The sequence below is a fragment of the Patiria miniata genome, unplaced genomic scaffold (assembly GCF_015706575.1).
Source record: "Patiria miniata isolate m_02_andy unplaced genomic scaffold, ASM1570657v1 HiC_scaffold_23, whole genome shotgun sequence".
Taxonomy (NCBI): domain Eukaryota; kingdom Metazoa; phylum Echinodermata; class Asteroidea; order Valvatida; family Asterinidae; genus Patiria; species Patiria miniata.
The window spans coordinates 207594-227195 of NW_024037062.1; positions in this window are offsets into that span (position 1 = coordinate 207594).

The following is a 19602-nucleotide window of genomic DNA, read 5'->3' on the forward strand; positions in this document are numbered from 1 at the left end:
TGTCAAAGAAATTAGGAATTTTTCATAACAAGATACCGTCAAGACGAGATATAAAAGGTAAACATACCACGGAGTGAAGGCCGCTGACAGCCTACTCTATGGCAATTTACACACAGAAACGAACTCAGACAAAATATTCTTGCTTATGTCACATTTTCTCCACGAGTATTGGGCTACGGACTTCAAACTTGTTGGACAATGTAGCCAGTGTAATTAGCTTTCCATACATGTCAAAAAATTAGGAATTTTTCATAACAAGATACCGTCAAGACGAGATATAAAAGGTAAACATACCACGGAGTGAAGGCCGCTGACAGCCTACTCTATGGCAATTTACACACAGAAACGAACTCAGACAAAATATTCTTGCTTATGTCACATTTTCTCCACGAGTATTGGGTCTACGGACTTCAAACTTGTTGGACAATGAAGCTAGACTAACTAGCTCTCCATATATGTCCAAAAAAATTCAGGAATTTTTATAATAAGACACCGTCAAGACGAGATATAAAAGGTAAACATACCACGGAGTGAAGCTCGCTGACAGCATACTCTATGGCAATTTACACACAGAAACAAACTCAGACAAAATATTCTTGCTCATGTCACATTTTCTCCACGAGTATTGGGCCTACGGACTTCAAACTTGTTGGACAATGAAGCCAGACTAACTAGCTCTCCATATGTCCAAAAAAATCAGGAATTTTTTATAATAAAGATACCGTCAAGACGAGATATAAAAGGTAAACATACCACGGAGTGAAGCTCGCTGACAGCATACTCTATGGCAATTTACACACAGAAACAAACTCAGACAAAATATTCTTGCTCATGTCACATTTTCTCCACGAGTATTGGGTCTACGGACTTCAAACTTGTTGGACAATGAAGCCAGACTAACTAGCTCTCCATATATGTCCAAAAAATCAGGAATTTTTTATAATAAGATACCGTCAAGACGAGATATAAAAGGTAAACATACCACGGAGTGAAGCTCGCTGACAGCATACTCTATGGCAATTTACACACAGAAACAAACTCAGACAAAATATTCTTGCTCATGTCACATTTTCTCCACGAGTATTGGGCTACGGACTTCAAACTTGTTGGACAATGTAGCCAGTGTAATTAGCTCTCCATATATGTCAAAAAATCAGGAATTTTTATAATAAGATACCGTCAAGACGAGATATAAAAGGTAAACATACCACGGAGTGAAGCTCGCTGACAGCATACTCTATGGCAATTTACACACAGAAACAAACTCGGACAAAATATTCTTGCTCATGTCACATTTTCTCCACGAGTATTGGGCCTACGGACTTCAAACTTGTTGGACAATGTAGCCAGTGTAATTAGCTTTCCATACATGTCAAAGAAATTAGGAATTTTTTATAACAAGATACCGTCAAGACGAGATATAAAAGGTAAACATACCACGGAGTGAAGGCCGCTGACAGCCTACTCTATGGCAATTTACACACAGAAACGAACTCAGACAAAATATTCTTGCTCATGTCACATTTTCTTGTTGGGGCCTACGGACTTCAAACTTGTTGGACAATGTAGCCAGTGTAATTAGCTTCCATACATGTCAAAGAAATTAGGAATTTTTCATAATAAGATACCGTCAAGACGAGATATAAAAGGTAAACACACCACGGAGTGAAGGCCGCTGACAGCCTACTCTATGGCAATTTACACACAGAAACAAACTCAGACAAAATATTCTTGCTTATGTCACATTTTCTCCACGAGTATTGGGCCTACGGACTTCAAACTTGTTGGACAATGAAGCCAGACTAACTAGCTCTCCATACATGTCAAAAAATCAGGAATTTTTTATAACAAGATACCGTCAAGACGAGATATAAAAGGTAAACATACCACGGAGTGAAGCCGCTGACAGCATACTCTATGGCAATTTACACACAGAAACAAACTCAGACAAAATATTCTTGCTTATGTCACATTTTCTCCACGAGTATTGGGTCTACGGACTTCAAACTTGTTGGACAATGAAGCTAGACTAACTAGCTCTCCATATATGTCCAAAAAAATCAGGAATTTTTTATAATAAGACACCGTCAAGACGAGATATAAAAGGTAAACATACCACGGAGTGAAGCTCGCTGACAGCATACTCTATGGCAATTTACACACAGAAACAAACTCGGACAAAATATTCTTGCTCATGTCACATTTTCTCCACGAGTATTGGGCCTACGGACTTCAAACTTGTTGGACAATGTAGCCAGTGTAATTAGCTCTCCATATATGTCCAAAAAATCAGGAATTTTTTTAATAAGATACCGTCAAGACGAGATATAAAAGGTAAACATACCACGGAGTGAAGCTCGCTGACAGCATACTCTATGGCAATTTACACACAGAAACAAACTCGGACAAAATATTCTTGCTCATGTCACATTTTCTCCACGAGTATTGGGCCTACGGACTTCAAACTTGTTGGACAATGTAGCCAGTGTAATTAGCTTTCCATACATGTCAAAGAAATAGGAATTTTTTATAACAAGATACCGTCAAGACGAGATATAAAAGGTAAACATACCACGGAGTGAAGGCCGCTGACAGCCTACTCTATGGCAATTTACACACAGAAACGAAACTCAGACAAAATATTCTTGCTCATGTCACATTTTCTGAGTTGGGCCTACGGACTTCAAACTTGTTGGACAATGTAGCCAGTGTAATTAGCTTTCCATACATGTCAAAAAATTAGGAATTTTTCATAATAAGATACCGTCAAGACGAGATATAAAAGGTAAACATACCACGGAGTGAAGGCCGCTGACAGCCTACTCTATGGCAATTTACACACAGAAACGAACTCAGACAAAATATTCTTGCTTATGTCACATTTTCTCCACGAGTATTGGGCTACGGACTTCAAACTTGTTGGACAATGTAGCCAGTGTAATTAGCTTTCCATACATGTCAAAGAAATTAGGAATTTTTCATAACAAGATACCGTCAAGACGAGATATAAAAGGTAAACATACCACGGAGTGAAGGCCGCTGACAGCCTACTCTATGGCAATTTACACACAGAAACGAACTCAGACAAAATATTCTTGCTTATGTCACATTTTCTCCACGAGTATTGGGTCTACGGACTTCAAACTTGTTGGACAATGAAGCTAGACTAACTAGCTCTCCATATATGTCAAAAAAATCAGGAATTTTTTATAATAAGACCCGTCAAGACGAGATATAAAAGGTAAACATACCACGGAGTGAAGCTCGCTGACAGCATACTCTATGGCAATTTACACACAGAAACGAACTCAGACAAAATATTCTTGCTCATGTCACATTTTCTCCACGAGTATTGGGCCTACGGACTTCAAACTTGTTGGACAATGAAGCCAGACTAACTAGCTCTCCATATATGTCCAAAAAATCAGGAATTTTTCATAACAAGATACCGTCAAGACGAGATATAAAAGGTAAACATACCACGGAGTGAAGCCGCTGACAGCCTACTCTATGGCAATTTACACACAGAAACGAACTCAGACAAAATATTCTTGCTTATGTCACATTTTCTCCACGAGTATTGGGCCTACGGACTTCAAACTTGTTGGACAATGTAGCCAGTGTAATTAGCTCTCCATACATGTCAAAGAAATTAGGAATTTTTCATACAAGATACCGTCAAGACGAGATATAAAAGGTAAACATACCACGGAGTGAAGGCCGCTGACAGCCTACTCTATGGCAATTTACACACAGAAACAAACTCAGACAAAATATTCTTGCTTATGTCACATTTTCTCCACGAGTATTGGGTCTACGGACTTCAAACTTGTTGGACAATGTAGCCAGTGTAATTAGCTTTCCATACATGTCAAAGAAATTAGGAATTTTTCATAACAAGATACCGTCAAGACGAGATATAAAAGGTAAACATACCACGGAGTGAAGGCCGCTGACAGCCTACTCTATGGCAATTTACACACAGAAACGAACTCAGACAAAATATTCTTGCTTATGTCACATTTTCTCCACGAGTATTGGGCCTACGGACTTCAAACTTGTTGGACAATGTAGCCAGTGTAACTAGCTTTCCATACATGTCAAAAAAATTAGGAATTTTTCATAACAAGATACCGTCAAGACGAGATATAAAAGGTAAACATACCACGGAGTGAAGGCCGCTGACAGCCTACTCTATGGCAATTTACACACAGAAACAAACTCAGACAAAATATTCTTGCTTATGTCACATTTTCTCCACGAGTATTGGGCCTACGGACTTCAAACTTTTTGGACAATGTAGCCAGTGTAATTAGCTTCCATACATGTCAAAGAAATAGGAATTTTTCATAACAAGATACCGTCAAGACGAGATATAAAAGGTAAACATACCACGGAGTGAAGGCCGCTGACAGCCTACTCTATGGCAATTTACACACAGAAACGAACTCAGACAAAATATTCTTGCTTATGTCACATTTTCTCCACGAGTATTGGGTCTACGGACTTCAAACTTGTTGGACAATGTAGCCAGTGTAACTAGCTTTCCATACATGTCAAAGAAATTAGGAATTTTCATAACAAGATACCGTCAAGACGAGATATAAAAGGTAAACATACCACGGAGTGAAGGCCGCTGACAGCCTACTCTATGGCAATTTACACACAGAAACAAACTCAGACAAAATATTCTTGCTTATGTCACATTTTCTCCACGAGTATTGGGCCTACGGACTTCAAACTTGTTGGACAATGTAGCCAGTGTAATTAGCTTTCCATACATGTCAAAGAAATTAGGAATTTTTCATAACAAGATACCGTCAAGACGAGATATAAAAGGTAAACATACCACGGAGTGAAGGCCGCTGACAGCCTACTCTATGGCAATTTACAATTTACACACAGAAACGAACTCAGACAAAATATTCTTGCTTATGTCACATTTTCTCCACGAGTATTGGGTCTACGGACTTCAAACTTGTTGGACAATGAAGCCAGACTAACTAGCTCTCCATATATGTCCAAAAAATCAGGAATTTTTTATAATAAGATACCGTCAAGACGAGATATAAAAGGTAAACATACCACGGAGTGAAGCTCGCTGACAGCATACTCTATGGCAATTTACACACAGAAACAAACTCGGACAAAATATTCTTGCTCATGTCACATTTTCTCCACGAGTATTGGGCCTACGGACTTCAAACTTGTTGGACAATGTAGCCAGTGTAATTAGCTTTCATACATGTCAAAGAAATTAGGAATTTTTATAACAAGATACCGTCAAGACGAGATATAAAAGGTAAACATACCACGGAGTGAAGGCCGCTGACAGCCTACTCTATGGCAATTTACACACAGAAACGAACTCAGACAAAATATTCTTGCTCATGTCACATTTTCTTATTGGGCCTACGGACTTCAAACTTGTTGGACAATGTAGCCAGTGTAATTAGCTTTCCATACATGTCAAAAAAATCAGGAATTTTTTCATAACAAGATACCGTCAAGACGAGATATAAAAGGTAAACATACCACGGAGTGAAGGCCGCTGACAGCCTACTCTATGGCAATTTACACACAGAAACAAACTCAGACAAAATATTCTTGCTTATGTCACATTTTCTCCACGAGTATTGGGCCTACGGACTTCAAACTTGTTGGACAATGTAGCCAGTGTAATTAGCTTTCCATACATGTCAAAGAAATTAGGAATTTTTCATAACAAGATACCGTCAAGACGAGATATAAAAGGTAAACATACCACGGAGTGAGGCCGCTGACAGCCTACTCTATGGCAATTTACACACAGAAACGAACTCAGACAAAATATTCTTGCTTATGTCACATTTTCTCCACGAGTATTGGGTCTACGGACTTCAAACTTGTTGGACAATGAAGCCAGACTAACTAGCTCTCCATATATGTCCAAAAAATCAGGAATTTTTTATAATAAGACACCGTCAAGACGAGATATAAAAGGTAAACATACCACGGAGTGAAGCCGCTGACAGCATACTCTATGGCAATTTACACACAGAAACGAACTCAGACAAAATATTCTTGCTCATGTCACATTTTCTCCACGAGTATTGGGCCTACGGACTTCAAACTTGTTGGACAATGAAGCTAGACTAACTAGCTCTCCATATATGTCCAAAAAATCAGGAATTTTTCATAACAAGATACCGTCAAGACGAGATATAAAAGGTAAACATACCACGGAGTGAAGGCCGCTGACAGCCTACTCTATGGCAATTTACACACAGAAACGAACTCAGACAAAATATTCTTGCTTATGTCACATTTTCTCCACGAGTATTGGGCCTACGGACTTCAAACTTGTTGGACAATGTAGCCAGTGTAATTAGCTTTCCATACATGTCAAAGAAATTAGGAATTTTTCATAACAAGATACCGTCAAGACGAGATATAAAAGGTAAACATACCACGGAGTGAAGCTCGCTGACAGCATACTCTATGGCAATTTACACACAGAAAGAAACGAACTCAGACAAAATATTCTTGCTCATGTCACATTTTCTCCACGAGTATTGGGCCTACGGACTTCAAACTTGTTGGACAATGAAGCTAGACTAACTAGCTCTCCATATATGTCCAAAAAATTCAGGAATTTTTATAATAAGACACCGTCAAGACGAGATATAAAAGGTAAACATACCACGGAGTGAAGCTCGCTGACAGCCTACTCTATGGCAATTTACACACAGAAACAAACTCGACAAAATATTCTTGCTCATGTCACATTTTCTTATTGGGCCTACGGACTTCAAACTTGTTGGACAATGTAGCCAGTGTAATTAGCTTTCCATACATGTCAAAGAAATTAGGAATTTTCATAACAAGATACCGTCAAGACGAGATATAAAAGGTAAACATACCACGGAGTGAAGGCCGCTGACAGCCTACTCTATGGCAATTTACACACAGAAACGAACTCAGACAAAATATTCTTGCTTATGTCACATTTTCTCCACGAGTATTGGGTCTACGGACTTCAAACTTGTTGGACAATGAAGCCAGACTAACTAGCTCTCCATATATGTCCAAAAAATCAGGAATTTTTATAATAAGATACCGTCAAGACGAGATATAAAAGGTAAACATACCACGGAGTGAAGCTCGCTGACAGCATACTCTATGGCAATTTACACACAGAAACAAACTCAGACAAAATATTCTTGCTTATGTCACATTTTCCCACGAGTATTGGGCCTACGGACTTCAAACTTGTTGGACAATGAAGCTAGACTAACTAGCTCTCCATACATGTCAAAGAAATAGGAATTTTTCATAACAAGATACCGTCAAGACGAGATATAAAAGGTAAACATACCACGGAGTGAGGCCGCTGACAGCCTACTCTATGGCAATTTACACACAGAAACGAACTCAGACAAAATATTCTTGCTTATGTCACATTTTCTCCACGAGTATTGGGCCTACGGACTTCAAACTTGTTGGACAATGTAGCCAGTGTAATTAGCTTTCCATACATGTCAAAAAAATTAGGAATTTTTCATAACAAGATACCGTCAAGACGAGATATAAAAGGTAAACATACCACGGAGTGAAGGCCGCTGACAGCCTACTCTATGGCAATTTACACACAGAAACAAACTCAGACAAATATTCTTGCTTATGTCACATTTTCTCCACGAGTATTGGGCCTACGGACTTCAAACTTGTTGGACAATGTAGCCAGTGTAATTAGCTTTCCATACATGTCAAAGAAATTAGGAATTTTTCATAACAAGATACCGTCAAGACGAGATATAAAAGGTAAACATACCACGGAGTGAAGGCTCGCTGACAGCATACTCTATGGCAATTTACACACAGAAACAAACTCAGACAAAATATTCTTGCTCATGTCACATTTTCTCCACGAGTATTGGGCCTACGGACTTCAAACTTGTTGGACAATGAAGCTAGACTAACTAGCTCTCCATATATGTCCAAAAAATCAGGAATTTTTTTAATAAGACACCGTCAAGACGAGATATAAAAGGTAAACATACCACGGAGTGAAGCTCGCTGACAGCTACTCTATGGCAATTTACACACAGAAACAAACTCGGACAAAATATTTTTGCTCATATCACATTTTCTTATTGGGCCTACGGACTTCAAACTTGTTGGACAATGTAGCCAGTGTAATTAGCTTTCCATACATGTCAAAGAAATTAGGAATTTTCATAACAAGATACCGTCAAGACGAGATATAAAAGGTAAACATACCACGGAGTGAAGGCCGCTGACAGCCTACTCTATGGCAATTTACACACAGAAACGAACTCAGACAAAATATTCTTGCTTATGTCACATTTTCTCCACGAGTATTGGGTCTACGGACTTCAAACTTGTTGGACAATGAAGCTAGACTAACTAGCTCTCCATATATGTCCAAAAAATCAGGAATTTTTTATAATAAGATACCGTCAAGACGAGATATAAAAGGTAAACATACCACGGAGTGAAGCTCGCTGACAGCATACTCTATGGCAATTTACACACAGAAACAAACTCAGACAAAATATTCTTGCTATGTCACATTTTCTCCACGAGTATTGGGCCTACGGACTTCAAACTTGTTGGACAATGTAGCCAGACTAACTAGCTCTCCATACATGTCAAAGAAATTAGGAATTTTTCATAACAAGATACCGTCAAGACGAGATATAAAAGGTAAACATACCACGGAGTGAAGGCCGCTGACAGCCTACTCTATGGCAATTTACACACAGAAACAAACTCAGACAAAATATTCTTGCTTATGTCACATTTTCTCCACGAGTATTGGCCTACGGACTTCAAACTTGTTGGACAATGTAGCCAGTGTAATTAGCTTTCCATACATGTCAAAGAAATTAGGAATTTTTCATAACAAGATACCGTCAAGACGAGATATAAAAGGTAAACATACCACGGAGTGAAGGCCGCTGACAGCCTACTCTATGGCAATTTACACACAGAAACAAACTCAGACAAAATATTCTTGCTTATGTCACATTTTCTCCACGAGTATTGGGCCTACGGACTTCAAACTTGTTGGACAATGTAGCCAGTGTAATTAGCTTTCCATACATGTCAAAGAAATTAGGAATTTTTCATAACAAAGATACCGTCAAGACGAGATATAAAAGGTAAACATACCACGGAGTGAAGCCGCTGACAGCATACTCTATGGCAATTTACACACAGAAACGAAACTCAGACAAAATATTCTTGCTCATGTCACATTTTCTCCACGAGTATTGGGCCTACGGACTTCAAACTTGTTGGACAATGAAGCTAGACTAACTAGCTCTCCATATATGTCAAAAAAATCAGGAATTTTTTATAATAAGATACCGTCAAGACGAGATATAAAAGGTAAACATACCACGGAGTGAAGCTCGCTGACAGCATACTCTATGGCAATTTACACACAGAAACAAACTCGGACAAAATATTCTTGCTCTCATGTCACATTTTTCTATTGGGCCTACGGACTTCAAACTTGTTGGACAATGTAGCCAGTGTAATTAGCTTTCCATACATGTCAAAGAAATTAGGAATTTTTCATAACAAGATACCGTCAAGACGAGATATAAAAGGTAAACATACCACGGAGTGAAGGCCGCTGACAGCCTACTCTATGGCAATTTACACACAGAAACGAACTCAGACAAAATATTCTTGCTTATGTCACATTTTCTCCACGAGTATTGGGTCTACGGACTTCAAACTTGTTGGACAATGAAGCTAGACTAACTAGCTCTCCATATATGTCCAAAAATCAGGAATTTTTTATAATAAGACACCGTCAAGACGAGATATAAAAGGTAAACATACCACGGAGTGAAGCTCGCTGACAGCATACTCTATGGCAATTTACACACAGAAACAAACTCAGACAAAATATTCTTGCTCATGTCACATTTTCTCCACGAGTATTGGGCCTACGGACTTCAAACTTGTTGGACAATGTAGCCAGACTAACTAGCTCTCCATATATGTCAAAAAATCAGGAATTTTTTTATAATAAGATACCGTCAAGACGAGATATAAAAGGTAAACATACCACGGAGTGAAGCCGCTGACAGCATACTCTATGGCAATTTTACACACAGAAACAAACTCGGACAAAATATTCTTGCTCTTATGTCACATTTTCTCCACGAGTATTGGGCCTACGGACTTCAAACTTGTTGGACAATGTAGCCAGTGTAATTAGCTTTCCATACATGTCAAAGAAAATTAGGAATTTTTTCATAACAAGATACCGTCAAGACGAGATATAAAAGGTAAACATACCACGGAGTGAAGGCCGCTGACAGCCTACTCTATGGCAATTTACACACAGAAACGAACTCAGACAAAATATTCTTGCTTATGTCACATTTTCTCCACGAGTATTGGGCCTACGGACTTCAAACTTGTTGGACAATGTAGCCAGTGTAATTAGCTTCCATACATGTCAAAGAAATTAGGAATTTTTCATAACAAGATACCGTCAAGACGAGATATAAAAGGTAAACATACCACGGAGTGAAGGCCGCTGACAGCTACTCTATGGCAATTTACACACAGAAACGAACTCAGACAAAATATTCTTGCTTATGTCACATTTTCTCCACGAGTATTGGGTCTACGGACTTCAAACTTGTTGGACAATGAAGCCAGACTAACTAGCTCTCCATATGTCCAAAAAATCAGGAATTTTTTATAATAAGATACCGTCAAGACGAGATATAAAAGGTAAACATACCACGGAGTGAAGCTCGCTGACAGCATACTCTATGGCAATTTACACACAGAAACGAACTCAGACAAAATATTCTTGCTTATGTCACATTTTCTCCACGAGTATTGGGCCTACGGACTTCAAACTTGTTGGACAATGAAGCTAGACTAACTAGCTCTCCATATATGTCCAAAAAATCAGGAATTTTTTATAACAAGACACCGTCAAGACGAGATATAAAAGGTAAACATACCACGGAGTGAAGCTCGCTGACAGCTACTCTATGGCAATTTACACACAGAAACAAACTCGGACAAAATATTCTTGCTCATGTCACATTTTCTTGTTGGGCCTACGGACTTCAAACTTGTTGGACAATGTAGCCAGTGTAATTAGCTTTCCATATATGTCAAAGAAATTAGGAATTTTTTATAACAAGATACCGTCAAGACGAGATATAAAAGGTAAACATACCACGGAGTGAAGGCCGCTGACAGCCTACTCTATGGCAATTTACACACAGAAACAAACTCAGACAAAATATTCTTGCTTATGTCACATTTTCTCCACGAGTATTGGGCCTACGGACTTCAAACTTGTTGGACAATGTAGCCAGTGTAATTAGCTTTCCATACATGTCAAAGAAATTAGGAATTTTTCATAACAAGATACCGTCAAGACGAGATATAAAAGGTAAACATACCACGGAGTGAAGGCCGCTGACAGCCTACTCTATGGCAATTTACACACAGAAACAAACTCAGACAAAATATTCTTGCTTATGTCACATTTTCTCCACGAGTATTGGGTCTACGGACTTCAAACTTGTTGGACAATGAAGCTAGACTAACTAGCTCTCCATATATGTCCAAAAAATCAGGAATTTTTTAATAAGATACCGTCAAGACGAGATATAAAGGTAAACATACCACGGAGTGAAGCTCGCTGACAGCATACTCTATGGCAATTTACACACAGAAACGAACTCAGACAAAATATTCTTGCTTCATGTCACATTTTCTCCACGAGTATTGGGCCTACGGACTTCAAACTTGTTGGACAATGTAGCCAGACTAACTAGCTCTCCATATATGTCAAAAAAATCAGGAATTTTTATAATAAGATACCGTCAAGACGAGATATAAAAGGTAAACATACCACGGAGTGAAGCTCGCTGACAGCATACTCTATGGCAATTTACACACAGAAACAAACTCGGACAAAATATTCTTGCTCATATCACATTTTCTCCACGAGTATTGGGCCTACGGACTTCAAACTTGTTGGACAATGTAGCCAGTGTAATTAGCTTTCCATACATGTCAAAGAAATTAGGAATTTTTATAACAAGATACCGTCAAGACGAGATATAAAAGGTAAACATACCACGGAGTGAAGGCCGCTGACAGCCTACTCTATGGCAATTTACACACAGAAACAAACTCAGACAAAATATTCTTGCTTATGTCACATTTTCTCCACGAGTATTGGGCCTACGGACTTCAAACTTGTTGGACAATGTAGCCAGTGTAATTAGCTCTCCATATATGTCCAAAAAATCAGGAATTTTTTATAATAAGATACCGTCAAGACGAGATATAAAAGGTAAACATACCACGGAGTGAAGCCCGCTGACAGCCTACTCTATGGCAATTTACACACAGAGAAACGAACTCAGACAAAATATTCTTGCTTATGTCACATTTTCCCACGAGTATTGGGCTACGGACTTCAAACTTGTTGGACAATGAAGCTAGACTAACTAGCTCTCCATATATGTCCAAAAAATCAGGAATTTTATAATAAGACACCGTCAAGACGAGATATAAAAGGTAAACATACCACGGAGTGAAGCTCGCTGACAGCATACTCTATGGCAATTTACACACAGAAACAAACTCGGACAAAATATTCTTGCTCATATCACATTTTCTTGTTGGGCCTACGGACTTCAAACTTGTTGGACAATGTAGCCAGTGTAATTAGCTTTCCATACATGTCAAAGAAATTAGGATTTTTCATAACAAGATACCGTCAAGACGAGATATAAAAGGTAAACATACCACGGAGTGAAGGCCGCTGACAGCCTACTCTATGGCAATTTACACACAGAAACAAACTCAGACAAAATATTCTTGCTTATGTCACATTTTCTCCACGAGTATTGGGCCTACGGACTTCAAACTTGTTGGACAATGTAGCCAGTGTAACTAGCTTTCCATACATGTCAAAAAATTAGGAATTTTTCATAACAAGATACCGTCAAGACGAGATATAAAAGGTAAACATACCACGGAGTGAGGCCGCTGACAGCCTACTCTATGGCAATTTACACACAGAAACGAACTCAGACAAAATATTCTTGCTTATGTCACATTTTCTCCACGAGTATTGGGTCTACGGACTTCAAACTTGTTGGACAATGAAGCCAGACTAACTAGCTCTCCATATATGTCCAAAAAATCAGGAATTTTTTATAATAAGATACCGTCAAGACGAGATATAAAAGGTAAACATACCACGGAGTGAAGCTCGCTGACAGCATACTCTATGGCAATTTACACACAGAAACGAACTCAGACAAAATATTCTTGCTCATGTCACATTTTCTCCACGAGTATTGGGCCTACGGACTTCAAACTTGTTGGACAATGAAGCCAGACTAACTAGCTCTCCATATATGTCCAAAAAAATCAGGAATTTTTTATAATAAGATACCGTCAAGACGAGATATAAAAGGTAAACATACCACGGAGTGAAGCTCGCTGACAGCATACTCTATGGCAATTTACACACAGAAACAAACTCGGACAAAATATTCTTGCTATGTCACATTTTCTCCACGAGTATTGGGCCTACGGACTTCAAACTTGTTGGACAATGTAGCCAGTGTAATTAGCTTTCCATACATGTCAAAGAAATTAGGAATTTTTATAACAAGATACCGTCAAGACGAGATATAAAAGGTAAACATACCACGGAGTGAAGGCCGCTGACAGCCTACTCTATGGCAATTTACACACAGAAACGAACTCAGACAAAATATTCTTGCTTATGTCACATTTTCTCCACGAGTATTGGGCCTACGGACTTCAAACTTGTTGGACAATGTAGCCAGTGTAATTAGCTCTCCATATATGTCCAAAAAAATCAGGAATTTTTTATAATAAGATACCGTCAAGACGAGATATAAAAGGTAAACATACCACGGAGTGAAGCCGCTGACAGCCTACTCTATGGCAATTTACACACAGAAACGAACTCAGACAAAATATTCTTGCTTATGTCACATTTTCACACGAGTATTGGGCCTACGGACTTCAAACTTGTTGGACAATGAAGCCAGACTAACTAGCTCTCCATATATGTCCAAAAAATCAGGAATTTTTTATAATAAGACACCGTCAAGACGAGATATAAAAGGTAAACATACCACGGAGTGAAGCTCGCTGACAGCATACTCTATGGCAATTTACACACAGAAACAAACTCGGACAAAATATTCTTGCTCATATCACATTTTTCACGAGTTTGGGCCTACGGACTTCAAACTTGTTGGACAATGTAGCCAGTGTAATTAGCTTTCCATACATGTCAAAGAAATTAGGAATTTTCATAACAAGATACCGTCAAGACGAGATATAAAAGGTAAACATACCACGGAGTGAAGGCCGCTGACAGCCTACTCTATGGCAATTTACACACAGAAACGAACTCAGACAAAATATTCTTGCTTATGTCACATTTTCTCCACGAGTATTGGGCCTACGGACTTCAAACTTGTTGGACAATGTAGCCAGTGTAATTAGCTTTCCATACATGTCAAAGAAATTAGGAATTTTCATAACAAGATACCGTCAAGACGAGATATAAAAGGTAAACATACCACGGAGTGAAGGCCGCTGACAGCCTACTCTATGGCAATTTACACACAGAAACGAAACTCAGGACAAAATATTCTTGCTTATGTCACATTTTCTCCACGAGTATTGGGTCTACGGACTTCAAACTTGTTGGACAATGAAGCAGACTAACTAGCTCTCATATATGTCAAAAAAATCAGGAATTTTTATAATAAGACACCGTCAAGACGAGATATAAAAGGTAAACATACCACGGAGTGAAGCTCGCTGACAGCATACTCTATGGCAATTTACACACAGAAACGAACTCAGACAAAATATTCTTGCTCAGTCACATTTTCTCCACGAGTATTGGGCCTACGGACTTCAAACTTGTTGGACAATGAAGCCAGACTAACTAGCTCTCCATATATGTCCAAAAAATCAGGAATTTTTTATAATAAGACACCGTCAAGACGAGATATATAAAAGGTAAACATACCACGGAGTGAAGCTCGCTGACAGCATACTCTATGGCAATTTACACACAGAAACAAACTCGGACAAAATATTCTTGCTCATATCACATTTTCTCCACGAGTATTGGGCCTACGGACTTCAAACTTGTTGGACAATGTAGCCAGTGTAATTAGCTCTCCATACATGTCAAAGAAATTAGGAATTTTTTATAACAAGATACCGTCAAGACGAGATATAAAAGGTAAACATACCACGGAGTGAAGGCCGCTGACAGCCTACTCTTGGCAATTTACACACAGAAACGAACTCAGACAAAATATTCTTGCTTATGTCACATTTTCTCCACGAGTATTGGGCCTACGGACTTCAAACTTGTTGGACAATGTAGCCAGTGTAATTAGCTCTCCATATATGTCCAAAAATCAGGAATTTTTTAATAAGATACCGTCAAGACGAGATACGAGATATAAAAGGTAAACATACCACGGAGTGAAGCCCGCTGACAGCCTACTCTATGGCAATTTACACACACAGAAACGAACTCAGACAAAATATTCTTGCTTATGTCACATTTTCTCCACGAGTATTGGGTCTACGGACTTCAAACTTGTTGGACAATGAAGCCAGACTAACTAGCTCTCCATAAATGTCCAAAAAATCAGGAATTTTTTATAATAAGACACCGTCAAGACGAGATATAAAAGGTAAACATACCACGGAGTGAAGCTCGCTGACAGCATACTCTATGGCAATTTACACACAGAAACAAACTCGGACAAAATATTCTTGCTCATATCACATTTTCTTGTTGGGCCTACGGACTTCAAACTTGTTGGACAATGTAGCCAGTGTAATTAGCTTTCCATACATGTCAAAGAAATTAGGAATTTTTCATAACAAGATACCGTCAAGACGAGATATAAAAGGTAAACATACCACGGAGTGAAGGCCGCTGACAGCATACTCTATGGCAATTTACACACAGAAACGAACTCAGACAAAATATTCTTGCTTATGTCACATTTTCTCCACGAGTATTGGGCTACGGACTTCAAACTTGTTGGACAATGAAGCTAGACTAACTAGCTCTCCATACATGTCAAAAAAATCAGGAATTTTTCATAATAAGATACCGTCAAGACGAGATATAAAAGGTAAACATACCACGGAGTGAAGCTCGCTGACAGCATACTCTATGGCAATTTACACACAGAAAAAAACTCGGACAAAATATTCTTGCTCATATCACATTTTCTCCACGAGTATTGGGTCTACGGACTTCAAACTTGTTGGACAATGAAGCCAGACTAACTAGCTCTCCATATATGTCCAAAAAATCAGGAATTTTTTATAATAAGACACCGTCAAGACGAGATATAAAAGGTAAACATACCACGGAGTGAAGCCGCTGACAGCATACTCTATGGCAATTTACACACAGAAACAAACTCGGACAAAATATTCTTGCTCATATCACATTTTCTCCACGAATATTGGGCCTACGGACTTCAAACTTGTTGGACAATGTAGCCAGTGTAATTAGCTTTCCATACATGTCAAAGAAATTAGGAATTTTTCATAACAAGATACCGTCACAAGACGAGATATAAAAGGTAAACATACCACGGAGTGAAGGCCGCTGACAGCCTACTCTTTGGCAATTTACACACAGAAACGAAACTCAGACAAAATATTCTTGCTTATGTCACATTTTCTCCACGAGTATTGGGCCTACGGACTTCAAACTTGTTGGACAATAAAGCAAGACTAACTAGCTCTCCATATATGTCCAAAAAATTAGGAATATTTTATAATAAGACACCGTCAAGACGAGATATAAAAGGTAAACATACCACGGAGTGAAGCTCGCTGACAGCATACTCTATGGCAATTTACACACAGAAACAAACTCGGACAAAATATTCTTGCTCATATCACATTTTCTCCACGAGTATTGGGCCTACGGACTTCAAACTTGTTGGACAATGTAGCCAGTGTAATTAGCTTTCCATACATGTCAAAGAAATTAGGAATTTTCATAAAAACAGATACCGTCAAGACGAGATATAAAAGGTAAACATCACACGGACGGTGAAGGCCGCTGACAGCCTACTCTATGGCAATTTACACACAGAGAAACGAAACTCAGACAAAATATTCTTGCTCAGGTCACATTTTCCACACGAGTATTGGGCCTACGGACTTCAAACTTGTTGGACAATGAAGCTAGACTAACTAGCTCTCCATATATGTTCAAAAAAATCAGGAATTTTTTATAATAAGACACCGTCAAGACGAGATATAAAAGGTAAACATACCACGGAGTGAGTGAAGCTCGCTGACAGCATACTCTATGGCAATTTACACACAGAAGAAACAAACTCGGAAAAAATATTCTTGCTCATATCACATTTTCTCCACGAGTATTGGGCCTACGGACTTCAAACTTGTTGGACAATGTAGCCAGTGTAATTAGCTTTCCATAATGTCAAAGAAATTAGGAATTTTTTCATAACAAGATACCGTCAAGACGAGATATAAAAGGTAAACATACCACGGAAGTGAAGGCCGCTGACAGCCTACTCTATGGCAATTTACACACAGAAACGAACTCTCAGACAAAAATTCTCTTGCTTATGTCACATTTTCTCCACGAGTATTGGGCCTACGGACTTCAAACTTGTTGGACAATATAGCTAGACTAACTAGCTCTCCATATATGTCCAAAAAAATCAGGAATATTTTTATAATAAGACACCGTCAAGACGAGATATAAAAGGTAAACATACCACGGAGTGAAGCTCGCTGACAGCATACTCTATGGCAATTTACACACAGAAACAAACTCGGACAAAATATTCTTGCTCATATCACATTTTCTCCACGAGTATTGGGCCTACGGACTTCAAACTTGTTGGACAATGTAGCCAGTGTAATTAGCTTTCCATACATGTCAAAAAAATTAGGAATTTTTCATAACAAGATACCGTCAAGACGAGATATAAAAGGTAAACATACCACGGAGTGAAGGCCGCTGACAGCCTACTCTATGGCAATTTACACACAGAAACGAACTCAGACAAAATATTCTTGCTTATGTCACATTTTCTCCACGAGTATTGGGTCTACGGACTTCAAACTTGTTGGACAATGAAGCTAGACTAACTAGCTCTCCATATATGTCAAAAAAATCAGGAATTTTTTATAATAAGATACCGTCAAGACGAGATATAAAAGGTAAACATACCACGGAGTGAAGCTCGCTGACAGCATACTCTATGGCAATTTACACACAGAAGAACAAACTCGGACAAAATATTCTTGCTCATGTCACATTTTCTCCACGAGTATTGGGCCTACGGACTTCAAACTTGTTGGACAATGTAGCCAGTGTAATTAGCTTTCCATACATGTCAAAGAATTAGGAATTTTTATAACAAGATACCGTCAAGACGAGATATAAAAGGTAAACATACCACGGAGTGAAGGCCGCTGACAGCCTACTCTATGGCAATTTACACACAGAAACAAACTCAGACAAAATATTCTTGCTTATGTCACATTTTCTCCACGAGTATTGGGCCTACGGACTTCAAACTTGTTGGACAATAAAGCCAGACTAACTAGCTTCTCCATATATGTGTCAAAAAATTAGGAATTTTTTATAATAAGATACCGTCAAGACGAGATATAAAAGGTAAACATACCACGGAGTGAAGCCGCTGACAGCATACTCTATGGCAATTTACACAACAGAAACAAACTCGGACAAAATATTCTTGCTCATATCACATTTTCTCCACGAGTATTGGGCCTACGGACTTCAAACTTGTTGGACAATGTAGCCAGTGTAATTAGCTTTCCATACATGTCAAAGAAATTAGGATTTTTCATAACAAGATACCGTCAAGACGAGATATAAAGGTAAACATACCACGGAGTGAAGGCCGCTGACAGCCTACTCTATGGCAATTTACACACAGAAAACGAACTCAGACAAAATATTCTTGCTTATGTCACATTTTCTCCACGAGTATTGGGTCTACGGACTTCAAACTTGTTGGACAATGAAGCTAGACTAACTAGCTCTCCATATATGTCAAAAAAATCAGGAATTTTTTATAACAAGATACCGTCAAGACGAGATATAAAAGGTAAACATACCACGGAGTGAAGCTCGCTGACAGCATACTCTATGGCAATTTACACACAGAAACAACATCGGACAAAATATTCTTGCTCGTATCACATTTTCTCCACGAGTATTGGGCCTACGGACTTCAAACTTGTTGGACAATGTAGCCAGTCTAATTAGCTTCTCCATACATGTCAAAGAAAATTAGGAATTTTTCATAACAAGATACCGTCAAGACGAGATATAAAAGGTAAACATACCACGGAGTGAAGGCCGCTGACAGCATACTCTATGGCAATTTACACACAGAAACAAACTCAGACAAAATATTCTTGCTCATGTCACATTTTCTCCACGAGTATTGGGCCTACGGACTTCAAACTTGTTGGACAATG